The following is a 17,285-nucleotide window of genomic DNA, read 5'->3' as shown; positions in this document are numbered from 1 at the left end:
GGTTAGCAGAGAGTGTGAGGTATTTGGGGGAGGGATGATTGAAGAGAGAGGGGGGAGAAATAGAAATTTGTGGGGTTGGTTGGTACTGGGAGAGCGATCAACATCAAAATTATGACGAGACAGATCCGGGAGGCCACCGTGAATGAAGGGAGAGCGATCATGTGAATGATCAAATGCGAAGGTTAGAGGTACCTTACTTTTCTGGTGAAGATCTGTATAGGTGGATATACAAGGCCAAATATTATTTCGCGATTAACCAAATCCCTGAAGAAGAGAAGGTGCTCACGTCGTCGATTTGTTTAGAGGGAAAGGCTTTGAACTGGTTCTAGTGGTGGGAGGCTTACATGGGTAATGTTTCGAAGAGCACTATTTGGAAGGTTTCAGAGTGCGTCGTTGGAAACTCCTTATGAAGTTTTGATGAGCCTCTAGCAACGAGGAATAGTGGTGGAGTATATTGAGCAATTCGAGCTGGTGTCATCCCCGTTGAGGCATGCGGCTGATGAGGTGTTATCCGAAGCATTCATGAATGGGCTTAAGGAGAAGATTAGAGAGGAGGTTCGACTGCATCATAGTGATTATTTGGAGGCGATGATGAAGCTAGCAAAAAAGGTTGAAGAAATAAATTGTTATTAATCACAAGGAGGAGAGGCCTACAAAGAGGATCGGGTTGAATTTCAATTGACCTGCTTTGGCGAGTAGATGGACCGAGTTCAAATGATCAAGTGACCTGAAATGAAGCTAGACTTGAAACCAATAGAAGTAAGCCTCTGGGCTTACATCTGGACCGAATGTTACTGGGGGAGCAGGCATTTTGCATCGTGAAGGTCAGGGGAGTGTGAATAACCGATCAGAAGAATCCAGCAGCAACGATAACTGCCATAGCACCCCATTCAGAAACTAACTGAGGAGGAAATGAAGGACAGCTTCCTCCACCGACTCTATTTTTGATGCAACGAGCCATTTTCGCCTGACCATGTGTGTCGCAACAAACACTTGCACGAGCTGATGTTGGGGAGGGAGAAAAGGTCGAAGATGAAGAACCGGAGAAAGGGGAAGAGGAAGAGTCGTTGGCTTATCTGAACATACAGTTGAACTTAGGGAGTATAGCAAGCATGACGTCAAAGAAATCCCTTAAGTTGGGGGAACTATTTCAAGGAGAAGAGTGGTGGTATTGGTGGATACTGGTGCATCACACAAATTCATATCCAAGGAGGCAGTGGACGTTGTATTACTCCCAATAGAAGAAACAAAACACTTTATAGTAGAAGTTGGGGATGGTCATAAGGTGAGAAACAAGGGGGTATGTAGGAATGTGGAACTGTAGCTGCCCAATTTGCAAGTAGTGCAGGACTTTTATGCTTTCCAATTGGGTAGAATAGATGTGGTGTTGGGGTATGAGTGGTTAGCTGGTTTAGGAAAGATTAGAGCATATTTTGGAGAGCATGTGATGTGGATTAAGGAGCATGGAAAAAATTGAGGTAAGGGGGGATCCTAATCTTTCTCAAACCCCGGTGTCTGCAAAAACCATGATGAGGAAATTTTTGAGTGGAGTGGAAGCATACTATGTGGTATTAGATCTATGGAATGCAGAAATTCAAGAACAAACAAGAAGAATACAGGGAATGACAGGGGTATTGGTTGAGTTTGCTGAGTTATTTGGGGAAATTAATGAAATGTCACCCAAAAGATGGTGTGACCATGGAATTGTGATCAAGGAAGGAGCTCAAATTTCGAATATCCAGCCGTATCGTTACCCACACCATCAAAAGAATGCTATCGAGAAGTTCGTAAGAGATATTTTGGCAATAGGCATGATCCGGCCAATTGTAAGTCCTTACTCTATCCCTCTCATTTTAGTTAATAAAAAAGATGTAAGTTTGCACTTTTGTACCAATTATAGGGCTTTGAATAGAATTACTATCCCCAATAAATTTCTTATTACTACTATAGATGAGTTATTGGATGAGTTATTGGGAGCAACTATTTTCTCTAAACTTGATTTGAAATCCAGGTAGAATCAAATAAGGATGAAGGAGTAAGACATTCACAAAACAGCCTTTCGTATGCACGAGGGCCATTATGAGTATTTGGTAATGCCCTTCGGGTTGACAAATGCCCTATTGACATTTCAAGCTTTGATGAATGAGATATTTAGACCGTTCCTAAGGAAATTTGTGCTTGTGTTCTTTGATGATATTTTAATATACAATGCAAATCAGCATGCCCATATTGAACATTTGAAACCAGTTTTGGGGATACTGAAGGAGCATTCTCTGCGGGTTAACAAAAAAAAATGCAATTTTGGTACGGAAGAGCTTGATTATTTAGGCTATACAATTTCAGCACAAGGCATAGCGGCTGATCCTAGTAAAATCAAAGCTTTGAAGGAGTGGCCTATACCTAAGGACCTCAAGAGTTTGAGGGGGGTTTTAGGCCTAACGAGATATTACTGGAGATTTGTCAAGAACTACAATCTTATAGCTAGGTTACTTACACAATTGTTGAAAAAAGATAATTTCAAATGGAGGGAAGAGGCTTTGGAGGCATTTTAGAAATTAAAAAAGGCGATGGTAAACATACATTTGTTGACAATGAAAAATTATCAGTTGCCTTTTGAAATCGAGACAGATGCATTCGGAATGGGATTGGGTTCTATTTTGATGCAACAAGGAAAGCCATTAACTCTTTTCAGCCAAGTTTTGTTAGAAAGAGCTAAGAGGAAATCGGTTTATGAGTGGAAATTGATGGCCATTGTGTTTGCCTTGCAAAAATGGAGACAATACTTGATGGGTCATCATTTCATTATTAAAACTGATCAAAGGAGCCTAAAATATTTGCTAGAATAAAGAGTGTTAGTGGGTGAGCAGCAAAGATGGATCTCAGAATTGTTGGGTTTGACTGAGGTGCAGTATAAGCCTAGTGTTCACACTCATTGGCAAGTGCACCAATTCATTCAAGTAGTAATTAAAACGGTAAGATCGAGTATCGTATCCACAGGGAATTTCTTGTACTTCAATGACACATATTCAGTTTCTAAACAAGTTATAATTGGAGTAATGTGAAATTCGACAGTTTTTTCATGTCATTAAGTAAACTATAACAATTTTTCTAACTTAAGAATGAATACTAGAAATAAATGTTGAGTTTTGAGACGAAACAAATATCAAGTTGAATATGTCGGGGAGCATTCTACTGAACTCTCTCTTGACGTGATTATAAAAGTTTTTCTCTATTTAATATTATTCTAATGTTCCTTGCACCTTCAAATTTACTCTAACTGCAATTCCTCACATGAAAGAGTCTAACCCTCCTAGTTTCATTCTTGATTCCTCAACGAATTCAGTCTAAGCGGGCCACATTGCAAATTAGATGCAAACTATACTAGATTACTGTTGGACAAGTGGCCTCAGAAATCTTAAGAAGGGGGGATTGAATTAAGATTTCATTGACTATTCCTAATTGAAATTTTTCCTTTCTTAATTATTCCCTAGATTCAATTATTTCTTTGTCAACAAGTTACTGAAATAATAAATGAAGGAAAATAACTTGTGGAAATGTAAAGACAACAGAAAGTAAAAGAGATAAGGAAAGAGAGAATGCAAAACCGGATTTATCCTGGTTCGGCCACAACCCGTGCCTACATCCAATCCCCAAGCAACCCGCTTGAGATATCCACTAACCTTGTAAAATCCTTTACAAGAAATGAACCACAAAGGAATCCCCTCCTTTGTGTTCAGTGATTACAACCAAGAAGTTATGCTCACTTCTTGCAATGAACCCCAAGGAACGTTGGTCCCTTGTGTCCAGTGATAATAACCAAGAAGTTGTACCCACTTCTTGCAATGAATCCAAAAGCGGTTAGTCTTTTGAGTCCAGTGATCAACCAAGAAGCAAATCCTGCTTCTTGCAATGAACCCAAGGAACGTTGGTCCCTTGTGTTCATTGTTCGACCAAGAAGACCTTCTCTTGAAAACATTCACCAAGAGTAGGTTTCTTGAAAACTTTTTGTAAGAATGAAGGAGGAGAGGAAAATAGAATAGTACTAGTTTTTGCCCAATGAACTTTTCTTGACAAAACAAGTATTGAACAAAAACTCTTAGAAAGATGTTGAGAATGATTCAGTAAAAAATCTATTTGAAATTCGTGCCATGGTCACATATTTATAGTCATTTGATGGCTCTTGAAGAAACCATGTTAAAAGTTGGGACTCTTGGCAATTTCTTCAAAACTAGTCACTTTAAAAGTTGTTTCTCTCTTCAAAACTAGTCACTTTAAAAGTTGTGACTCTTGGTAAATTCTTCAAATACCAGTCACTTTAAAAATTGTGACTCTTGAAAATTTATTTTTTAAAACCAGTAATCGATTACCATTATAGTATAATCGATTACACATCAACAGTTGTGACTCTTCATGTTTATATTTGAAAACCAACATTTAGAAACACTAGTAAATGATTACAAATGTTGTGTAATCGATTACACAAGTTTGAAAATATTTTATCACAAGTTGTGACTCTTGAAATTTGAAATTTAACGTTCAAAAACATTGGTAATCGATTACTACTTTGTAAAACAGTTATAAAACTGTTTGGGCTTTTGATAATCCATTACTGCCTTATGGTAATCGATTACCAGAGAGTAAAAACTCTGGTAAAAGATTTTTCTTTGAAAAATTCTTTTGGACAAATTGTGTTATTTAACTTTTTCTTTTTGAAAAAATCTTTTTATACTTATCTTGATGTTTTTCTTGAAGTTCTTGCATATCTTGAATCTTGATTCTTGATTGAATGACTCTTTGATTCTTGAAACTTGCTTAACTCTTGATTCTTGACTTGAGTCTTTAGCATCATCAAAATAAGCTTGGAAGCTTTGCTTCCACAATTACTTCACACTATTCCTAGAGATGAAGAATTCTAGTTGCTCTACCAAGTTCTAAGGACTAAAAGCATTTTCCAACACTTAAATCCTAACCAAGCATATAAATGAATGATCAAGCCACAAATATGAAAATAACCACAGATAGAAACAGAGAACACTAGCAAATAATATTAAATAGATAGTTAGAGTTTTTACATTAAGAGTGCTCAATGAAAAACTCCCCAACATTGAAGTGTGTAGCCCTCCATTAGCATGGAGAGCTCAATACAATGGCTAAAACAAGGTAGAAGTGGAATGGTGAAGCGAAAATAGGGAGAAAGTAGCTTGCTTGTCTTCCTTCAGCCTTGGTGCTCTTTTTTTTTTTTGTCCCTCATGCTGCATGTGTCGTTTTTGTAGATGCAATTGGCTTTGATGTTTTGATGATGATCATGATGATGTGTTGCAATTGATGCAAATGGGCTTTTCAAGATTAAAATTCAAGACAATACTTCAAGATTACAAGTCACAACATCAAGATGATCACTAGAATATTAGGAAGGGAATTCCTAATTGAATTAGCAAAGGTTTGGCCAAGTGATTTAAAATAAAAAGTGTTTTTCAAAGGTTTTACTCTCTGGTAATCGATTACCAGAGGATGTAATCGATTACCAGTGGCCAAATACGTTTTATAACAGCTATAAAAATTTGAATTCGAAATTTTAAAAGCTGTAATCGATTACACAATTTTGGTAATCGATTACCAGCAGTTAGTAAACGTTTTAATTCAAATTTTAAAAGCTGTAATCGATTACACAATTGCTGTAATCGATTACCAGACAGGAATTTCAGAAAAATAATTTCAAGAGTCACAACTTTTCAAAGGCTTTACTCATGACCACCAATGGTCTATATATATGTGACTTAAACACGAAATTGCTCAGAGATTTTCAGTACAACAAAGTGTTTATCCTCTCAAAGAGCAAATTCATTTTATCCTCTTAAGAATTCCTTGGCCAATTCAATTGCAATTCATTAAGGAATTAATTGAGTGCTCAATCTGTAAAATCCATCTCTTTCTAGAGAGATTTGTTCCTCTTCTTCTTCTCATTCTCTAAGGGATTAAGAGACTGTGAGTCTCTTGTTGTAAAAGATCTCTAAACACAAAGGAAGGATTGTCCTTGTGTGTTTAGAACTTGTAAAAGGAATTTACAAGATAGTGGAACTCTCAAGCGGGTTGCTTGGGGACTGGACGTAGGCACAAGGGTGTGGCCGAACCAGTATAAAACTGAGTTTGCATTTTCTCTTCCCTTAATCTCCTTTATTTATTATTGCCTTATATTCATATTCAAGTTGCTTTGTTTGAATTAATATTTAAGAAGATTGTCATTAAGGGAATTCATAACTTGAGTAAAAAGTGAAATAGATTTTTAATTAGGGGAAACAGTTTGGAATATCTTAATTCAACCCCCCCTTCTTAAGATATCTGAGGCCACTTGTCTAACAAGTGGTATCAGAGCTTCATTCTTGTACAAAGTTTAGAAGCTTCAAGAAAAAGATGGCCTCAGCAAATTCCTTATTTCCAGAAGGGAATTCTATCAATAGACCTCCAATCTTTAATGGAGAGGGTTACCACTACTGGAAAACCCGAATGCAAATTTTTATCAAGGCAATAGATCTAAATATCTGGGAAGCCATTGAAATAGGGCCTTATATACCCACCACAGTAGAAAGAGTTTCAATAGATGGTAGTTCATCAAGTGAAAGCATAACCATAGAAAAACCTAGAGATAGATGGTCTGAAGAGGATAGAAAACGAGTACAATACAACCTAAAAGCCAAAAACATAATAACATCTGCCCTAGGAATGGATGAATATTTCAGAGTTTCAAATTGCAAGAGTGCTAAGGAAATGTGGGACACTCTTCGATTAACACATGAAGGAACTACAGATGTTAAAAGATCTAGGATAAATGCACTAACTCATGAGTATGAATTATTTAGAATGAATACAAATGAAAATATTCAGAGTATGCAAAAGAGATTTACACATATAGTAAATCATCTAGCAGCCTTAGGCAAAGAATTTCAAAATGAAGATCTTATAAACAAAGTCCTAAGATGTTTAAGTAGAGAATGGCAACCCAAAGTAACGGCTATTTCTGAATCAAGAGATTTGTCTAACATGTCTCTTGCCACTTTATTTGGTAAGTTGCAGGAACACGAGATGGAACTATTGAGATTGCACCAAAATGAAGAAAATGACAAGAAAAAGAAAGGAATTGCTCTTAAAGCATCATCCTCAATTCAAGAAGAAAGTGATCAGAATAATGATGCAGATGATGATGATGATCTAAGTTTCTTTGTAAAAAGATTCAACAAATTTCTTAAAGTAAGAGGAAATCAGAGGCGACAAAATTTTAAATCAAAGAGAAGGACAGAAAATTCATCCTCTACTCTAAAATGCTTTGAATGCAATCAACCTGGACATCTGAGGGTTGATTGTCCCATCTTCAAGAAAAAGATGGAAAAATCTGAAAAGAAAAATCATAGTGAGAAGAAACTAAAGAAAGCATACATCACATGGGATGAAAATGATTTGGAATCCTCTGATGATTCTAAAAATGAAGAGATAAATCTTTGCCTTATGGCAAAAAGTTACGAAAGTGATGAAGAGGTAACATCTTCAAACAACTTATCTATTTCTTTTGATGAATTGCAAGATGCATTTGCTGATTTGCATAAAGAATCAATTAAACTTGCAAAATTAGTTTCATCATCAAAGAAAACAATTTCAAATTTAGAAAATGAAATTTCAAAATTAAACAAAGAATTAGATCTTCTTAGAAATGAAGTTTCAATCTCTAAAACAAATGAAAAGTTAATATCTCCACTATTAATGACAAGAAAATAACAGATTCTTGTAGTTGTTGTGATAAATATGTAAAAGAAATTAAAGAGTTAAAAATTCACTTGCAAAATTTTCATATAGTAGAAATAATTTAGATGTTATATTAAGTAAACAAAGATATGTGTCAAATAAAAATGGACTAGGGTATAAATCTGAAAAACTACAAAAGGTTCATAAAAACTTTTCCTCTTCCACACAAAAATGTAATTCTAATTCTATCACTTGTTTTTACTGTGGAAGAAGAGGACATGGCATATCAACTTGCTACTTCAAGAAAAATTACAGTAATATTAAAATGATATGGGTCCCAAAAGGATCCTCAGTTTATACTAACATGCAAGGACCCAATAAAATTTGGGTACCTAAGTCAAAAACTTGATTATGCAGGTATCTTTGAGAAAGAAGTGGTACATAGATAGCGGATGCTCAAAACATATGACTGGAGATGCATCAAATTTTACACACATATCTCCAAAGAAAAGCGGGCATGTAACATATGGTGACAACAACAAAGGTAGAATTCTTGGAGTAGGTAAAATAGGTACAAATTCTTCAAACTCCATTGAAAATGTTCTACTTGTTGAAGGCCTTAAGCATAGCCTGCTTAGCGTTAGTCAACTATGTGACAAAGGCTATCTAGTATCATTTGATTCTCAGAAATGTCTTATAGAACATAAGCATGACATTAATATAAAGCATGTAGGACATAGAGTCAATAATGTTTACATGATAGACTTAAGCATAAAACAAGAAAACAATCATTGCTTTCTTAGTAAAGATGATGATCCATGGTTATGGCATAAAAGAATTGCTCACATAAACATGGATCACTTAAATAAATTAATTTCAAAAGATTTAGTAGTTGGTTTGCCTAAATTGAAATTTGAAAAAGATAAATTATGCGATGCATGTCAAAAGGGCAAACAAACAAGAGTCTCATTCAAATCTAAAAATGTTGTTTCAACCACTCGACCATTACAGTTATTGCATATGGATCTATTTGGTCCATCTAGAACCATGAGTTTTGGTGGAAATTACTATGCTTTAGTTATAGTTGATGATTTCTCTAGATATACTTGGACATTATTTATTACACATAAAAGTGATTCATTCCATGCATTTAGGAAACTTGCTAAAGTCATACAAAACAAGAAAAATCTCAAGATTGCATCCATTAGAAGTGATCATGGGGGTGAATTTGAAAATAAAGATTTTGAATTATTTTGTGATGAACATGGTATTGAACATAATTTTTCTGCACCAAGAACTCCTCAACAAAATGAGTTGTTGAGAGGAAAAATAGGTCATTGGAAGAAATTGCAAGAACTTTATTAAATGATACTTCTCTTCCAAAGTATTTTTGGGCTGAAGCTGTCAATACTGCATGTTACATCATGAATAGAGCCTTGATAAGACCTATTTTAAAGAAAACCCCATATGAGTTATTTAACGGTAGAAAACCTAATATTTCTCATCTACATGTTTTTGGTTGCAAGTGCTTTGTACTTAATAATGGTAAAGATAATCTAGGAAAATTCGATGCAAAATCTGATGAAGGCATTTTTCTTGGATATTCTTTACAAAGCAAAGCATATAGAATATATAATAAGAGAACTATGAATATAGAGGAATCCATTCATGTTACCTTTGATGAATCTAATGCTATATTGTCAACAAAGAATATGCTAGATGACATTGCAGATTCTTTAGAACATATGAACATTCATGAACAAGATTCCAAAGGAAATGACAAAGGAAACAATGAAGATCCTCCAGAAGAAGGCAAATCCAATGATGCACTCCCAAGAGAATGGAAAACTTCAAGAGATCATCCCCTCGACAACATTATTGGTGATATCTCAAAAGGGGTAACAACTAGACATTCTCTTAAAGATTTATGCAATAATATGGCTTTTGTATCTATGATTGAACCTAAAAATATAAAAGAAGCCATAGTAGATGATAATTGGATCATTGCCATGCAAGAAGAACTAAACCAATTTGAAAGAAACAATGTATGGAAATTAGTAGAAAAACCTGAAAATTATCCTGTCATTGGAACAAAATGGGTTTTTAGAAATAAATTAGATGAACATGGTATAATTATTAGAAATAAAGCCAGGTTAGTAGCAAAAGGGTATAATCAAGAAGAGGGGATAGACTATGAAGAAACATATGCTCCTGTTGCAGATTAGAAGCCATTAGAATGCTTTTGGCATATGCATCCATAATGAACTTTAAACTTTATCAAATGGATGTTAAGAGTGCCTTTCTAAATGGCTTAATTCAAGAAGAGGTATATGTTGAACAACCCCCTGGTTTTGAAATTCTGATAAACCAAACCATGTTTATAAATTACAAAAGGCTCTTTATGGTTTGAAACAAGCCCCTAGGGCATGGTATGAACGATTAAGTAATTTTCTTCTTGAAAAAGAATTCTCCAGAGGTAAAGTGGATACCACATTATTCATAAAGAGAAAGCATAATGATATTTTGTTGGTTCAAATATATGTTGATGATATAATTTTTGGATCCACTAATGATTCATTGTGCAAGGAGTTTTCCCTTGATATGCAAAGTGAATTTGAAATGTCAATGATGGGAGAACTAAAGTACTTTCTGGGATTACAAATCAAGCAAACTCAAGAAGGTATATTCATCAATCAATCCAAATACTGCAAGGAATTGATCAAAAGATTTGGGATGGATAGTGCAAAACACATGTCTACACCGATGAGCACTAATTGTTACTTAGATAAAGATGAATCTGGTCAGTCTATAGACATAAAACAATATCGAGGTATGATCGGATCTCTTCTTTATTTATCTGCTAGTAGACCTGATATTATGTTTAGTGTATGCATGTGTGCTAGGTTTCAATCCAACCCCAAACAATCACATCTAAGTGCAGTAAAGAGAATCATGAGATATCTATTAGGAACAATCAATTTAGGATTATGGTATCCTAAGAATTCAACATGTAACTTAATAGGATATTCTGATTCTGATTTTGCCGGATCTAAAACTGATAGAAAAAGTACAAGTGGAACTTGTCAATTTATTGGATCGGCTCTTGTCTCATGGCATAGTAAGAAACAAAACAGTGTTGCTTTATCTACTGCTGAAGCGGAGTATATCTCTGCGGTAGTTGTTGTGCACAAATTTTATGGATGAAGCAACAATTATCTGACTATGGCATCATTCTTGATCGCATACCTATTAAGTGTGATAATACTAGTGCCATAAATCTATCCAAAAACCCAGTTCAACATTCAAGAACTAAACATATAGAGATTAGACACCACTTTCTTAGAGATCATGTCTTAAAGGGAGATTGTGTATTAGAATTTGTTGATACTAAGAATCAACTTGCTGATATTTTCACTAAACCTCTCCCAAGGAAGTGTTTTTCTCTATTAGAAGAGAATTAGGTCTCTTAGATGTAAGAGATTTAGAAAAATAGGAATTGATTGGTTGATTAATTGGTTGATTTACTTTTTATCTTTTGATTGTAGATTATTTTGTTTGATCTTGTTTGAATTCTTGCTTTATGATAGAATTTATGATTTCTTGTGTATATAGTAATTGAATGATTGAATTTAGTTATTAGTAGTGAAATTAGTCATATAGGATGTATTTGAGCATAAATATAGATATTCTCTTAGAAACTAGCCTAGGATAGGCTCTGGTAATCGATTACCATCCAGTGTAACCGATTACACATGAACAGGCAGCCTGTAATCGATTACAACATCCTGTAATCGATTACCAGAAGGCTTATTGGCCTGTAATCGATTACCAATACCTGTAATCGATTACAATGTGTCATCTTCTATAAATACTCACGAATCAGAGCTGCTGCGCAGCCAAAGCTTCCTCCACGTTTTCTCCATACCTAGAACTTCAAACCTTCGATTCTCACTCAATTCTTCACCAAATCACGTCCCGTAAAGCCCAATCTTCCTCTTTTTCACTCCTCTTTCACTTCCACCGATCGAAATCCAGAAAAACTTCATCAAATGGCAGAGCCATCAAAGAAGAGAAAGGGATCATCCTCCACCGCACCGCTGCTGCCCATCGCCGTCACGGCCCATCCGGAGCACCCACAGCACCTATTCCTCCTTCTTGTCATCTCCAAGATCATCAACACTGTTTTCATCCGATGATCAACGTCTACGGTACCTTTCTCAGTTTTCTTCTAGAATAATCTTAGACCCTAAGTACCTAGACGTAGAGTTCTTTAATGATGAAACGTTTGATTGCTATCAAGTGTTTCAAAATTCTGGTCTTGTTGATTTCATGTCATTTAAATTGCCATATTATCCTGAACTTGTAAAGGTCTTCTACTGCAATTTAAAAATTCAGGATGGTATTATTATGTCTGAGGTGCATGGTACTTCTATGTCATTGATCAGTCACTTTTCTTTTCTTTGACTCATTTACCCAGTCAAGGTGCACCTTTTGAGGGCACCATTGTTGATGACTGGAAATTCGATTATTCGAGTCATGATGCTCGTCGCATGGTCTGCAATGATCAAGCTGACATGACCGGTAGATTGTTGGCCGGGTCATTAACTTTTGATAATCGCATCATGCATTATATCATTGTTAGAATTTTGCTTCCTCGGTCTTCAAATTTAGCACAAGCCTCTGAGGAGGATTTGATTCTTATGTGGGCTTTTCTAACCGTCGTCAGATCGACTGGCCCATTTGGTTCGGTACCGAATGCATAAGGCATTACGGGCCAATGCACCTCTTCCTTATCCACATTTGATTACTCTGTTTTTGCGTCATTTTCAAATTCCGCTTGATGATGAAGCCTTTGTTCAAGTCAAGCGTTCCTTTGCAATTGGTGCTGGAGCAGTGACCTCCTTTGGGTATCGTAAAGATCGGAATGGACAATGGCTGAAGAAGATGCACTCCCTCCTCAAGATGAACGTACTCCTTCACCTCCTCCTCAACGTGAAGATTCCGCACTCATGAATGAAGTCCTCTCTGAATTACGGGGTCTTCGTTCGTATGTTGGTGACCGCTTTGACTCGTTAGATTCACGCTTTGCCGGTATGGACATTCGTCTTACACAGCTTGAAGAGGATGTCGGATACATTCGTCAGAGTTTCGATCTTCCACCACCTCCTCCGTCTTCTTAGATTTTAGATTCTGAATATTTATCTTTTATAAGCCGTGTATTTTGGCTTTTAGTTTCTTAGAATTTACATTATTATGCTAAGTACTTTGCTTATTTATCTTGTGTTTTAAATTTCAGTCTTGGATATTTTGTGGTTGTTGACATTTTATGATCTTTGAATTTTGGTTTGATTATTTCTTGATTATGAGTTTGGCTTATTGTATTTACTACTCTGATACTTATATCTTGCTACTCCATTGTTATAACTGTGTTGATTTCCGAGTTCTTTGGTTTTTGATGTTGCCAAAGGGGGAGAAAAAGGTTGTAGCAAAAGCTTAAGAAAAAGCTTAACAAACTTAGAAATCAAGTGATCATGTATTCCGAAATATAGGGGGAGAAAACGGATGCACATTTTATCTATATACAATTGTTTGTTGCTTGCTTGAATCTTGATTTCAGGTATTGTATTGTCATCATCAAAAAGGGGGAGATTGTAGATGCAATTGGTTTTGATGTTTGATGATGATCATGATGATGTGTTGCAATTGATGCAAATGGGCTTTTCAAGATTAAAAATTCAAGACAATACTTCAAGATTACAAGTCACAACATCAAGATGATCACTAGAATATTAGGAAGGGAATTCCTAATTGAATTAGCAAAGGTTTGGCCAAGTGATTTAAAATAAAAGTGTTTTCAAAGGTTTTACTCTCTGGTAATCGATTACCAGAGGATGTAATCGATTACCAGTGGCCAAATACATTCTATAACAGCTATAAAAATTTGAATTCGAAATTTTAGACTATGTAATCGATTACACAATTTTGGTAATCGATTACCAGCAGTTAGTAAACGTTTTAATTCAAATTTTAAAAGCTGTAATCGATTACACAATTAATGTAATCGATTACCAGACAGGAATTTTAGAAAAATAATTTCAAGAGTCACAACTTTTCAAAAGCTTTACTCATGACCACCAATGGTCTATATATATGTGACTTAAACACGAAATTGCTCAGAGATTTTCAGTACAACAAAGTGTTTATCCTCTCAAAGAGCAAATTCATTTTATCCTCTTAAGAATTCCTTGGCCAATTCAATTGCAATTCATTAAGGAATTAATTGAGTGCTCAATCTGTAAAATCCATCTCTTTCTAGAGAGATTTGTTCCTCTTCTTCTTCTCATTCTCTAAGGGATTAAGAGACTGTGAGTCTCTTGTTGTAAAAGATCTCTAAACACAAAGGAAGGGTTGTCCTTGTGTGTTTAGAACTTGTAAAAGGAATTTACAAGTTAGTGGAACTCTCAAGCGGGTTGCTTGGGGACTGGACGTAGGCACAAGGGTGTGGCCGAACCAGTATAAAACTGAGTTTGCATTTTCTCTTCCCTTAATCTCCTTTATTTATTATTGCTTTATATTCATATTCAAGTTGCTTCATTTGAATTAATATTTAAGAAGATTGTCATTAAGGGAATTCATAACTTAAGTAAAAAGAAAAATAGATTTTTAATTAGGGGAAACAGTTTGGAATATCTTAATTCAACCCCCCCTTCTTAAGATATCTGAGGCCACTTGTCTAACAGTGACCTCCTTTGGGTATCGTAAAGATCGGAATGGACAATGGCTGAAGAAGGATGCACTCCCTCCTCAAGATGAACGTACTCCTTCACCTCCCCCCTCAACGTGAAGATTCTGCACTCATGAATGAAGTCCTCTCCGAATTACGGGGTCTTCGTTCTTATGTTGGTGACCGCTTCGACTCGTTGGATTCACGCTTTGCCGGTATGGACATTCGTCTTACACAGCTTGAAGAGGATGTTGGATACATTCGTCAGAGTTTCGATCTTCCACCACCACCTCCGTCTTCTTAGATTTTAGTTTCTGATTATTTATCTTTTATAAGCCGTGTATTTTGGCTTTTAGTTTCTAGAATTTACATTATTATGCTAAGTACTTTGCTTATTTATCTTGTGGTTTTTAAATTTCAATCTTGGATGTTTTGTGGTTGTTGACATTTTCAGTTATTTGGATTCTGGTTTGATTATTTCTTCTTTGTGAGTTTGGCTTCTTGTGTTTTATACTCTGATATTTATATATTTTTTACTCCTTTGTCATATCTGTGTTGATTTCCGAGTTCTTTGGCTTTTTGATGTTGCCAAAGGGGGAGAAAAGGTTGTAGAAAAAGCTTAACAAACTTAGAAATCAAGTGATCATGAATTCCGAAATATAGGGGGAGTAAACTCATGCACATTTTATCTATATACAATTGGTTTGTTGCTTGCTTGAATCTTGATTTCAGGTATTGTATTGTCATCATCAAAAAGGGGGAGATTGTAGATGCAATTGGCTTTGATGTTTTGATGATGATCATGATGATGTGTTGCAATTGATGCAAATGGGGCTTTTCAAGATTAAAATTCAAGACAATACTTCAAGATTACAAGTCACAACATCAAGATGATCACTAGAATATTAGGAAGGGAATTCCTAATTGAATTAGCAAAGGTTTGGCCAAGTGATTTTAAATTAAAAAAAGTGTTTCTCAAAGGTTTTACTCTCTGGTAATCGATTACCAGAGGATGTAATCGATTACCAGTGGCCAAATACGTTTTATAACAGCTACAAAAATTTGAATTCGAAATTTTAGATTGTGTAATCGATTACACAATTTTGGTAATCGATTACCAGCAGTTAGTAAACGTTTTAATTCAAATTTTAAAGCTGTAATCGATTACACAATTACTGTAATCGATTACCAGAAAGGATTTCAGAAAAATAATTTCAAGAGTCACAACTTTTCAAAGGCTTTATTAATGACCATCAATGGTCTATATATATGTGACTTAAACACGAAATTGCAGAGAGATTTTCAGAACAAGAAGTGTTTATCCTCTCAAAGAGAAAATTCATTTTATCCTCTTAAGAATTCCTTGGCCAATTCAATTGCAATTCATTAAGGAATTATTTGAGTGCTCAATCTGTAAAATCCATCTCTTTCTAGAGAGATTTGTTCTTTTTCTTCTTCTCATTCTCTAAGGATTAAGAGACTGTGAGTCTCTTGTTGTAAAGGATCTCTAAACACAAAGGAAGGATTGTCCTTGTGTGTTTAGAACTTGTAAAAGGGATTTACAAGATAGTGGAACTCTCAACGGGTTGCTTGGGGACTGGATGTTGGCACAAGGGTGTGGCCGAACCAGTATAAAACTGAGTTTGCATTTTCTCTTCCTTAATCTCCCTTTATTTATTATTGCTTTATATTCATATTCAAATTGTTTCATTTGAATTAATATTAAGAAGATTGTTATTAAGGGAATTCATAACTTGAGTAAAAAGTGAAATAGATTTTTAATTAGGGGAAATTGTTTGGAATATCTTAATTCAACCCCCCCCCCCCTTCTTAAGATATCTGAGGCCACTTGTTTAACAGTAATTTTTTCGGTTTGCCATAAACTATTGTTCCAACACAACTTATAGTAGTAAACACCGAAGCTATAGACATCAGACTTGATGGAGAATAATATTCCATCAGTTACTTATTCAGGTGCCATATAACCACTAAAAGAAGTCATTACATATGAATTATTTTAAGATTTGACTTGTGTGCAATTTTAAAATGATCATAAGATACTTACTATGTACAAACAACCCTACTTGTATTTCTTTCAATTGCATTCTTATACAAGTAATTGCTACAACCGATATCTAAAAACTAGAATCACTAAAGTCAACACTGATAATATAAAACTATAATCTATAATCCAGATCTTAAAGAGTATCAAAATAGTAATGTAAACCGTGCAATAGAGATGAAATAGTATTATTTATAGCCCAAAAAGAGTAAAATATAGTAGCAAAAGTTACATAGGTGACAAAATATATTAAACTTGAACCCTAGACTACATATACAAATTAAAAATAAATTAAAAGAGAAAAGTAGGGCTCAGAGCAGCCCACCCATGTTAAGTTAATTTCTTAGGTTGTACACCCTAAACATAAAGTCACCCTAAGGTGAATCCTCGAAAGGATCCTCTTCAGGATCTTCCTCCGGATCTTCATCTTAAAGTCCTGTGGTCCATTCTCCTTAGAATCCTCATCCTCGAATAGTTAGACAGACATAACACCCCAGAGAGACATCATCTATGTATACTCAGCATCTATTATCCGATAAACAATTTCTTTATCTTGGTTCCATCCCTGACATAGTTACTTCATTTTTTATTAGTTCACCATTTGTCCAAGATCTTCATCAGCTGGAACATTTTCTGTTAAGAAAATAGGTTCTTTTGCCTCTACCAAAAAAATCTCAGCTACTTACTCAAAGACATATCAACTGGAAGAGAATCTTCTTCTAATACATCATATTCTGTTAATGATGTCACTACCTCAATGTTGAG

Source organism: Glycine soja, chromosome 10 (assembly GCF_004193775.1).
Source record: "Glycine soja cultivar W05 chromosome 10, ASM419377v2, whole genome shotgun sequence".
In the NCBI taxonomy this organism is placed as follows: Eukaryota; Viridiplantae; Streptophyta; class Magnoliopsida; order Fabales; family Fabaceae; genus Glycine; species Glycine soja.
Note: the sequence above shows the minus strand (reverse complement) of the source record.